General features: G+C 30.2%; 1 long non-coding RNA gene across 3 annotated transcripts; it reads left to right on the top strand.

Moving 5' to 3' along the window:
* The first annotated feature begins 880 nt into the window (after positions 1 to 880).
* LOC121222279 (uncharacterized) lies at positions 881 to 2,423 on the top strand. 3 transcript variants are annotated; one of them, XR_005919526.1, is made up of 4 exons: positions 881 to 1,099; positions 1,226 to 1,287; positions 1,428 to 1,549; positions 2,233 to 2,423. It is a non-coding gene; the product is annotated as an uncharacterized lncRNA (long non-coding RNA). The 3 variants fall into 3 exon arrangements; XR_005919527.1 differs by having other exon boundaries at positions 1,226 to 1,525; XR_005919525.1 differs by having other exon boundaries at positions 1,226 to 1,549.
* Positions 2,424 to 10,483: the final 8,060 nt, after the last annotated feature.

Below are 10,483 nucleotides of genomic sequence, written 5' to 3'. Positions count from 1 at the left end.
TTAATTATTCAATGGGAAAAACTAATTCTCTCTATTGGCTAAAAACCTAATACGAGTTCTCACGAAAAATAGAATTTACTTAAGAAAGATATATCAGTAAATTTCATTATAGTAACTGGTCTCAAGAATGTATATTTAACCTACTCCATAACCTCTACTTATAGAGAAAATCACAAGAATTCTAGTTGAACAAGATATAACATAATAATAATATTATTTTAATAGAAAATACACATAGTCCCACTTTGACTATGATATGAGCACCAAAAACCATGCCTCGAACTAAGGTTTGTTGGGTTTGCCGCCCATCTAATATCAAATTGGCATGCCTTAAGAATTAGGTACAATTATATATGTTATATGTGCCTTAAACAAATTCAAATACTTTATCCAACCTAATAACGAGTTTTCTTGTAACGCCCCAAATCTTTTAGTATTGAAATTACTAGATTATGTCAAATAATTTAATTTTTTCAGTGGTTACATGTCTAGTTATGTGCTGAAGGTCTTGTGTTCAATTCTCTTTCTTAAGGAATTTCTTTATAAATTTTGATTCTATATTTGATTTGGTTGGAAAGGATTATATTTAATTTTTGTAAGCCTATTGATAAGAATAAGCTTGTTGATTTGATGGTAAGGCCTTAGTTTTCCTTTATGTCCTGAGTTTAAATATTATTGTGTGCAAAAGTGGAATTCTTTTTGCTAATCACAATTAATTTGATAGGTTAGGATTTGGTGAGATTTTATTTTATTTTATTTTTGAGAATTTCTCTCCTAAAATTTCTCCCTACTTTGTCGTCCCCTCTTCTCTTAATTCCCACGTTCATTTTCATTCTCCTTTTTGTTCTTTTTTTTGTGACGGAAGTTTTCTTTTCTTTTTCAAAATTTTACTTATTTCCCCTTATTGGCTTTTTGTTCTTTTTATTCCTTTCGTTGATTTTCTTAAATCACAATTAACACCATTCTATTTATTTCACTTCTCATTCTTTTCTTTGTCTTGTTGTCGTCCTTTTGATTTTGTGTAGATTTCTTTTTTTTTGTGATTTGGTGCTGGCTGTGTGTGATCAGAAAGAATTTAACACTACATTTACGTCCTTTTGTAAGTACTTTCTATATTTCTTACGGTTGGCTGATTCATTTCGGTTTCATACTTTAAGGAGGTAGTTGTTGTGTTGGTTGATTAGTGTAAGTTTGTGAGGTTTGATCATCTTGTGTTTCTGTTCAGGTGAGTTGCATGTGGAAAATAACTCCTTAGTGGATTAAGAGTCTATAAACCGCTCTCACTTGGTTAAGTGGTTAATTACTCAATTAATTTTTGTTGGATTCCCTGATTGTTTAGGGGTAGTATAAATAGTTCAGTTTTGAATATATTTCATATTAATTAATTAGGTTGTGAATACTGACTACAAATTTTGGAGCTATTGTAGTGCCAACATCCCAGGATCAATCAAGTGTGTGGCATTAACTTAAAATTCCATAAAACAGTGAAAAATTGAATCTGTCAACGCTACACAGGTTGTGCCAGGTACGGCCTGTGGGCTTATTTTGGGTAAGATTAGTTAGGGTTGTGTTTTGTAATGCATTTCGAGGTCAATGATTCCGTGGGTTCTGATTCGTGATATGTCTGTGGTGTAATAATTGAAACTTTTTTATCCAATGTGTTTGCATATTTTCTAAAAGAATAGTAGTCATAAAAATTGTAAATCTGATTTGTAATATGTGAGTATCGTTAGCATATTTCCATTCTGATAAGCATACAAGAGCATGTTTATTCTGATTACATCTGAATATGTACTATGACTTTGCATGTTCATTGGGGTGGGATACGATAATGTGACAGAGGATGTTGTAGCAGACTACATTCTGCAATTTCTGGCTGTAAAACCACAATATCTGTATCTGACAGTTTAAACTGTAATATCTAATTACAGCAAATTTTTGCATATTATATGGCAGCTTGACTGCATATTTCTGTACAATGACTATTTCACTATTTGGTGTGTGGGGTTGGATGGTTTTTAATTACCTTATTTTGTGTGTTGGGTGGGACGGAGATGGTTTGTAGCGGATGGGGGTAGCATCTGATCTGTTTGTTATTTTTGCATCATAAGCATGCCATGCCATCTGTATTTGCTCTATTATGATCTGTGTTATTCTTTGTTATATGTTATGTATGTGGGCTAAGTCGCACATTGGGCTTTATAGCTCACCAAATTTCTTTTATCCTTTCAGGTAATCAGCGAACTTAGGATTGGGCAGCGTTCGGGAGCTCGATTTGGATTCTCTTATAAAAGATGATTTTAAGGAAAATTCAAATTTAACCATCAGAATTTTGGACTTAAATGTTTTTGGACATTATATTCGGTTTTGAGATTGTTTGTTGAACTTTGATAATTTTGGTTTCACTAAACTACAAGTTTTTGCGTTTTCACATACTGAAATCATTAGTTTCAAAATTGAGAACTCTGAAGTTTTCCCCTGCAAATCCAAATAATCAAACTGGGTACTCTAAATAATAGATAAGCTATCAATGTGTTTTTATATTTATTCAAGTGGTAGTAAATGAACTATTTTGAAAACACACTTGTATCGAGGTTTAAATGGATTTATCTAGAATTTTAAAACGAATAGAAGATGTAACACTCAAAATTTGGTCATAACGTTTAGGTCGAGTTTAGGGTTTAGGGTACCTGATACTAACATCGTTAATGAATTGCTAAACTAACCAATGAAAATTTGACACTTAGAATTTTTTTATTTCTAAATCATCAAATCCACATAGTTAATATAAGATTATGTGAAAAACTAAAAAAAACAAAAAAAAATAAATTCAATTCAATTAAAAGGTAAATAGCTAAACATATGGTTAGTAAAAAAAATAAGTAAATGCATAACTTTCTGGAATATATAATAAAAATATTATTTAAAAATCAATGAAAATTATTATTTCAAATGAAAAACTCTTTTTAAATGGAAAATATGACTTTTTTTTTGCTTATGTAAGTTTAGTATTTACTTATTTTTTATTTTTATTTTGTTTTATATGTCTTTCATGTAATATTATACTATATATCCATATAGACTTGATGATTTGGAAAAAGAATTTTTATGTGTAAAAATTTTATTGGTTTGTTTAGGAATTCAATAACGATGTTAACACTAGGTATAGTAATTAAAAAAAACATATCAATAGTCTAGATACAATATTGGGGATTTTCAAAGTACAGATACCACATTGAATATTTTATGAAAATAAAAATATCATAATAAATTATATATTGATAATTTAAATACCATAATGAACAATTTTAAAATGCATAAACTACATTCAACATTTTATAAAAATAAAAATGCCAAATATTACAGTTTCCCTTTTAAAATAGCAAAAACCAACTTTTATATCTAATATTGATTCGGTGCAAGCAAAACAAATTTATTTTAGTATGACATGATCCATGAATACCTAAGATCAATTATTTATTTATTTATTGTGTTGATTTAATCAGCAAATAGATGGTATTTCAGAACATATATTTCAGATGTAGCATGTCATGCAATAATACTTCTCTTTTATTCTATGTATTTATAATATTATTTGGATCCAATTCTTCAAAGATTAATTCTGTATTTTTATTTGAATTCAAATCTCTAAGAATAAAAAAAAAATCTATCAAATAATTCCTGATTTTGTAGTTTGTTCTTATTTGACCGTAGGTGATTTCAATGATATCTCAAGTACTTAAATACACCTGAAAGATCTCTTTCTAACCGCGTCTTTAAAATCTGCATGCATTGTTCCATAAGATTCTAACAATAAAAAATATAATAATTAAGTAATGCTTTGATCCATTGACTCTTAATCCAATCATGATTATGATATTTGGACGGTGTTAATGTTTTTAATTATAAAATATAATATTATTCAAAAGAGTAATATAATATTTTAATATTAATTGGGTCTCTAAAATTTAAGTGGAGTTTTCTTAATTTCTTATTTCCTCTTCTCATAAAAGAAAGTAGATTATTGCAAGGCTTCTTACATATGATCCTTTGGCATCCGAATCCAATCATACGCTTGACGGTGATATAAATATCATTCAATATTTTAAACTACGTAAAACTTTTTTGAATAAATTTTACGAATGTCTTCATCATGCACATTCGCATCTATACCATATAATTAAAGTAATCCAATCAATGAAAAGATAAAGTTAGACTTTTGGAGGCTTTAAGTCATGAAATTAAATAATTTTATTGAAAAATGAAAAAAACTCATTGGCAAAGTTTAAAAAAATCTATGGATAAAGAGAAAAAGAATTATTTATATGTTACATGTATTAAAAGAGTCATAACTTTAATAGCTTTTTTAAATACACTCGTAAAACATTTTGTTTTATTTTTTTTTGCGTAATTTTTTATGACGTGAAATTTAAATTGAAAAAATTATATATAAATTATTTGTTTAATTGGACAAACACGTAAATAAAAAAAAATTATGGTTTATGGTCTTTACAAGTATGAAAATGAGTCTTATTTAGGTAAAAAAAGATTACCGGAACTTATTCAAATAAACTATTATAGTTTAAGGGTTTATCATATTCTTTAATATTTTCTTAATTCATGTCTTTATTTTCATTAAAACTTAACATGGTAAGAAAAAATTATAAAGAGTACTTACCTATTCCTTCTAAATTTCACTTCCTTTGCTCCACTTTTCTTCTTTTCCACACTCTGTCACCCCTTTTATTTTGTTCACAACACTTTCAGCAATTTCTTTCTCTTTCTCTTATTGAACACAACACGAGCATAATGAAGATTCATATCATAAATCACTATCTCTTTATTTCTACTTCAACCAAATACGAAAATCAGAATAAATTACTTGAATTCTTAATTTCTTCACACTTTCTTAACACTCACCTCCATCCATGAACCCAAATACGAAAACTAAGCTTTTGATGTTGCTAGACACTTTATTTTACTTAGAAATTTGCTTAGAAATCAAAAGGTTTTAGGTGGAGATTTACTTATTGGATGAAAGAGGACTAAATTGAATAAAAAGTAAATATAATTATAATCATTTCCATCCATGGCCTGAGTTCAATCTCATTTTCCATCAAAATCCAAGGTCTCATATTGTGCCAAAATTTCATGAATTAATAAATATAATTATCATTGATCATATGACCCATATTAAATCCTTCATCATAAAGCCAATCCAATTGCTCAAATTCAGTTTATATGTCGAAGGGCATTTAAATAATTGTACCAAACTCACTTGCAAAATAATTATTTTACCCCTAATAATTTTTAATATTTACATTTGAGTCATTCCCACATTTGGTATAATTATAAATTTGGTCCCTCAACTTTTCAAAAAAATAAATTTAACCCCTTAACTTTAGAATATTTATGATTTGACCATTTATTTTTCACTTTTTATAATTTAGTCGATACCCCGAATTAATATCTCTCAACATACTACTTGCTTTGTAATATTGTATACCTCGTCCGGTCACTCAACTCGAGTTATAAGGCGATACAACTATAAAATGCTATCAATTTTCAATAATCAAACAAAATATAGACAAATTATATCATTTCATAATAAATATAATCAGTTCCATGTTATCCAATCATATATGGACCTTAATTGGGCTTACGGAACATTTAAAACAAATTGGAATCAATTCTGGATTAAATAGAAACTTCTACAAAATTTTGAGTAAAAAGTATAAACAGGAGTCACGCAACTGTGTGACACAGGCCATCCCATGTGGCCTCAAGCATGGTCGTGTGGCTACTCCACACGTCTGTGTTCTCAGACCGTGTAAATTTGAATATAGGGTCACACGACCATGCCGCCAGGCCATGTAACAACCTATGACCGTGTGAAAGATCTTGCACCTAAAATCAAATAACCACATGGTCGTGTGGTTGACCGTATGTGGTACACGATCATGTGAGAGCTTGTGTCCCAGGCCGTGTGCCCTTGAAATAACTTCAGAACCATGATTTTTTAGCTACCATTTCTTAAGTTCCAAGCCAAACCATTTCTAATAATTTTTACCTATTCAAAACACATTTAAACATGCCCAAAACATACCAAAATCATTCAACTTAAGTGCCTAACCAATATGCCTTCAATGACACCACATTATAATCATAAAACAACAACCATACAAAGCATTCAACTCATTCATTCTAACAAAAAAAATTGCAATATTTATACCAAAACTTGCTATCACCTAAACATCTAAAATACCATTCAAACTTGACTTATAACCACACGTTACCACATCAAGTATGCATATAAGTGCACTTACAAGTAAAGTACAAAAACATATTCAACATTTGCAAAGTAAACATCCTATATACATGCCACAAGTAACCATAACTTCAAACTTCAAAATCCACCAAGTCAAAATATGGTAGGTGTGAGTTCCCGTTGATCTGATCAACACATTTAGAGTATCCAAAATCTTCAAAACATAATAACATAAGTAAGGATGTAAAATACTAGTAAGCTCGTATAATTCAATTCAATAACTTACCTTATTCATTTAATAGTTAATTGCAAATTGCTATTCAAACTATTATCCCTATCATGACAAAGTTTAAAAATTCTAGATCAACAAATAACAATCACACAGATAGTCAGAATTCATATTTTGTTCATATTAACAACACACTGTATATCCTTTGATTTTCCGATATAACTTTGTAAAAGAACTCAATACACGAGTGCGAGAAACATTTAATGCTCGTTTGAGCTAGTTGGATACAGAAATACATGTGTCAAGTTATTCGTCCAGGTTAAACCATTGAAAACACAGAAAAATAGTCTAGCCAGGGCTATATATACGTGTAACGATACTAGTCCAGACTAAACCTTTAAAACAAAAATAGATTGCCAGTCTAGGCTAAATCTGTGTCACATGTATATTCGACTCTGCAGCAAATGCTGGAGCTCGGTCTAGAACGAGAATCATTTAGAAACCTCGTGTGTGAGGTTTTTATTCGGTCCATCGGAATTATCTCAATATTCGATTTATTACCACATAGTCTAATTTCCATTTCAGTAGTTTATGTACAAATAATTAAAAAATTTTAATAACAAATTGTAAGCACCACAAAACATAATATGAACTTACATGTCGAAGTGATTTAACTATTAGGGACTAATAGACAATTTTTTCATTTCTTCCTACGTCCTCCAATCATTGAGATTCTTGATCTAAAGTATAGTTTAATTTAATTAATAAATTCAAACAATATAAAAAATCAAATTTATGCATTTAAACCCTTTCATTCACATTTTACAAAATTTCCCCAGAACTTTACCCCTTATGCAATTTAGTCCCTACGTCAAAACTTGCAAAATTTTCACAATTAGCCTAAAAACATTAGTGCCAAATTCTTTATGGTCCTTCTACAACACATAAACAATTGAATACTTGTAATAGAACCATGCTACTTTCAAAATTATAACAATTAAATCCTTAGATTCAAAACTAATTAAAACAACTTTACAAAATGTTCTTATTTAGTCATCAAGCTCATAATTCTATCAAATAATTTCACAAACACTTAAAAATTCATTCATGGTAAGTCCTTAAAATTTTAAAAATTTAACAAAATAGTCCCTAGGTTAGCTAGATTAAGCTACAATGATCTCAAAAACATAAAAATTACTCAAAACGAACTAAAATTTCACTCACATGCAAGGTGAATTTAGTAATCAACACTCAAGCTTCCCTCATGGAGTTTTCTCTTCTCAAATTCGTGGTGAGAGCTAATAGGGATGATGATTTTTTTTGTTTTTTTTTTATATTTTCTTATTTTTTCATTTACTATATTATCCCTTTAATTAACTATAATATTTAACTAAATGATGGCCCAAATCGTCCATTACAACTAGTAATGGTCTACTTACCTTTTAAGGCTTTCAAATAATAATTCATACACAATTTTTACAATTAAAAATAGTTATTAACCTTTGCAATTTTCACGATTTAGTCATTTTTACTTAATTTACAAACTAAACATTAAAATTTTCTAACCAAATTTTAATATGACACTATAACATACTCTTAAAAATTAAATAAATAATATTTACTGACTCACTTGTCAAAATTGTGGTGCCGAAACCATTATTTTCGACACCATTGAAAAACTGGATGTTACAACTCTCTTCCTAAAGGAATTTTCTTCAACAAAAATCTTACTAGAGAATAGGTTCGGCTATTGCAATTTCATAGCTTCTTCTACTTCCCAAGTAGCTTCCTCAACCCCATGACGTTGCCAAATTACTTTGACTAAATCTATGCATTTATTTCTTAATTCTCTGATTTCTCGAGCCAAAATTTTAACTGGTTCCTCATTATACGAAAAATCCAACTGTAACTCAACTTCATCATCAGATATTACATGTGACGGGTCTGAAAATTATCGATGTTGTGACACCCCAAACTCGACCGGGATGGTCCAACCTGAATTTCAAACATCACATTAGCCACCGAGGTGACTCTCCATTTAAAACTTTCTGAACCACAGCAACCAACCATACAAACCACACATTTGCATAATATTCATATAAGAATTAGTCCTAAGTGCATGCTTTTCTAAATTAAATATCTCATTCTCACAATTAGAAGGTATAGGTTGCACCTTAATACTCAACGATCTCCCTTAGATGCAAAAAAAAATCATTAGTTCATTTGATTATCATCACATTAAACTAGTAATAAAACCATCCAGACAAGCAATCAAACAAAAAAATAAAATGTTCAAAATCCCCATAAAATTTAAATAGTCCGAAATGTCCGTTTACAACCCGTTGAAAATTTTATTTAAAAAGGCTAAGTCTAATTCTAGTACTAAACCCTTGGGATAATCCACATTGCCTTCACTTCAGAGTTTAAAAGCTCAACACACATGCTCTAAAAAGAATGCCTTTCGATGATGCATCACCGGTTTGCCACCCTCCTCGCTAACTCACGAACTATTTATCTATAAGGTAAAGTAAGGAGTGTGAGCTTGGTAAAGCTAAATGCGTACACATGCATACAACACAAATATACACACCAGACATGTTAGGATTTAAACATACTTTAACAATTCACATATAACACAAATTACATACTCAACACAGTGATATATTGGCAATTTGTGAATATGAAACATAGTCAAATTATATACTCATTGGATAAACGAATCTCCAAAACACACCACATGACTAAGAAAGTTGTACGCTATCTCCATGTAAATGTAGCACGTATGCTCAAACTCTCCAAACACACCATGCTATCTGTGGTGAATGGAGCTATTCTCGACATTCTTTTATCTCTCCAATGTTATCTCTGGGCCACAATGCTCAATACATAATAAAAAAGGGTGAGTACTCACAATCCTATAGCATGCCAATGATATCCTGTGACAGCCCAAAATTGACCCTAGTCGGGAAGTGGTTTCGGGACCACAAAACCGAGTCTTATAAATAATTAAAGATTATATTCTGTGTTTATGATGTTCGTAAATGCTTGTGTGATAGTTCCATACTTTAATTTGGTCAGTGTATGTGGAATTTATTAGTAGGGACTTATGTGAGACAATTTAGAAATATGCTAGGCAACTGTTCAAGTGGCCCATTAATATATGTGGGAAAGTGTTTGTCCTTGCATGTCAAATTAGCCAAATTAAAGCATAGTGGCTGGCCATGCTATGGGTGGAAACATGTCACCAACATGTTATGCTAGTGATGTATGCTAAGAAAAATAAAATAAAGAGCATGGTAATTAAACAATGAAAAGGAAGGGTGATGAAAAAAAAATGGTCTCATCCATACCCCCCTTGTTGCCGTGAGTTGAGGAAAGAAAACAAAAAAAAAATGTGTTCATTCTTGAACACCTTTGGCCGAATAGAGGAAAGAAAGGAAGGGGAAGAGCTTGAGAAAATCGACTATGGTGGTTTGCTAGACTAAGGTATGTTTGATGTTGTTCTTGAGATGCATGCATGTTTTAGTAGTTGACTTGAGTTCTAAAAACCCATGGTTCAATTTTGTGGATTGATGATGATTTTGTGTTTTGCCATTGATGAGTGCTTGAGCTTTTTGATAGTTGTTGATGAAAAGTGAAATATATGTTAAAGATTAATATGTTAAATTAAGGCTTGGTAAGCTAGCTATTAAGGTGAAATGCTAATGTTAGTATTTGATTTGGTAATAATCTGTTTGGGGACAGCAGCAGTAAGGTGACTTTGGAAAATCGCCATAATTTGTAGGAGTTGAATTAGAAGCTGAGTGAATTATGCCATTAAAGCTTGAAGAGTCTATTTGCTTACAAAAGAAACTATAAAAACAAAAGAGTTACCGATCTTGAGATATTTGAAGTATTGTGGGGCTGAGTCAAAATGACTACTAGATTCCCTGTTCTGTTTTTAGGAAATCATTATAAATTGTACAAAAATGATTATAAGATAAAAT

This window comes from Gossypium hirsutum, chromosome D10, assembly GCF_007990345.1.
Source record: "Gossypium hirsutum isolate 1008001.06 chromosome D10, Gossypium_hirsutum_v2.1, whole genome shotgun sequence".
NCBI classification, from domain to species: domain Eukaryota; kingdom Viridiplantae; phylum Streptophyta; class Magnoliopsida; order Malvales; family Malvaceae; genus Gossypium; species Gossypium hirsutum.
The sequence above is the reverse complement of the archived record's forward strand: the minus strand, read 5'-3'. Positions and strand labels throughout refer to the sequence as shown.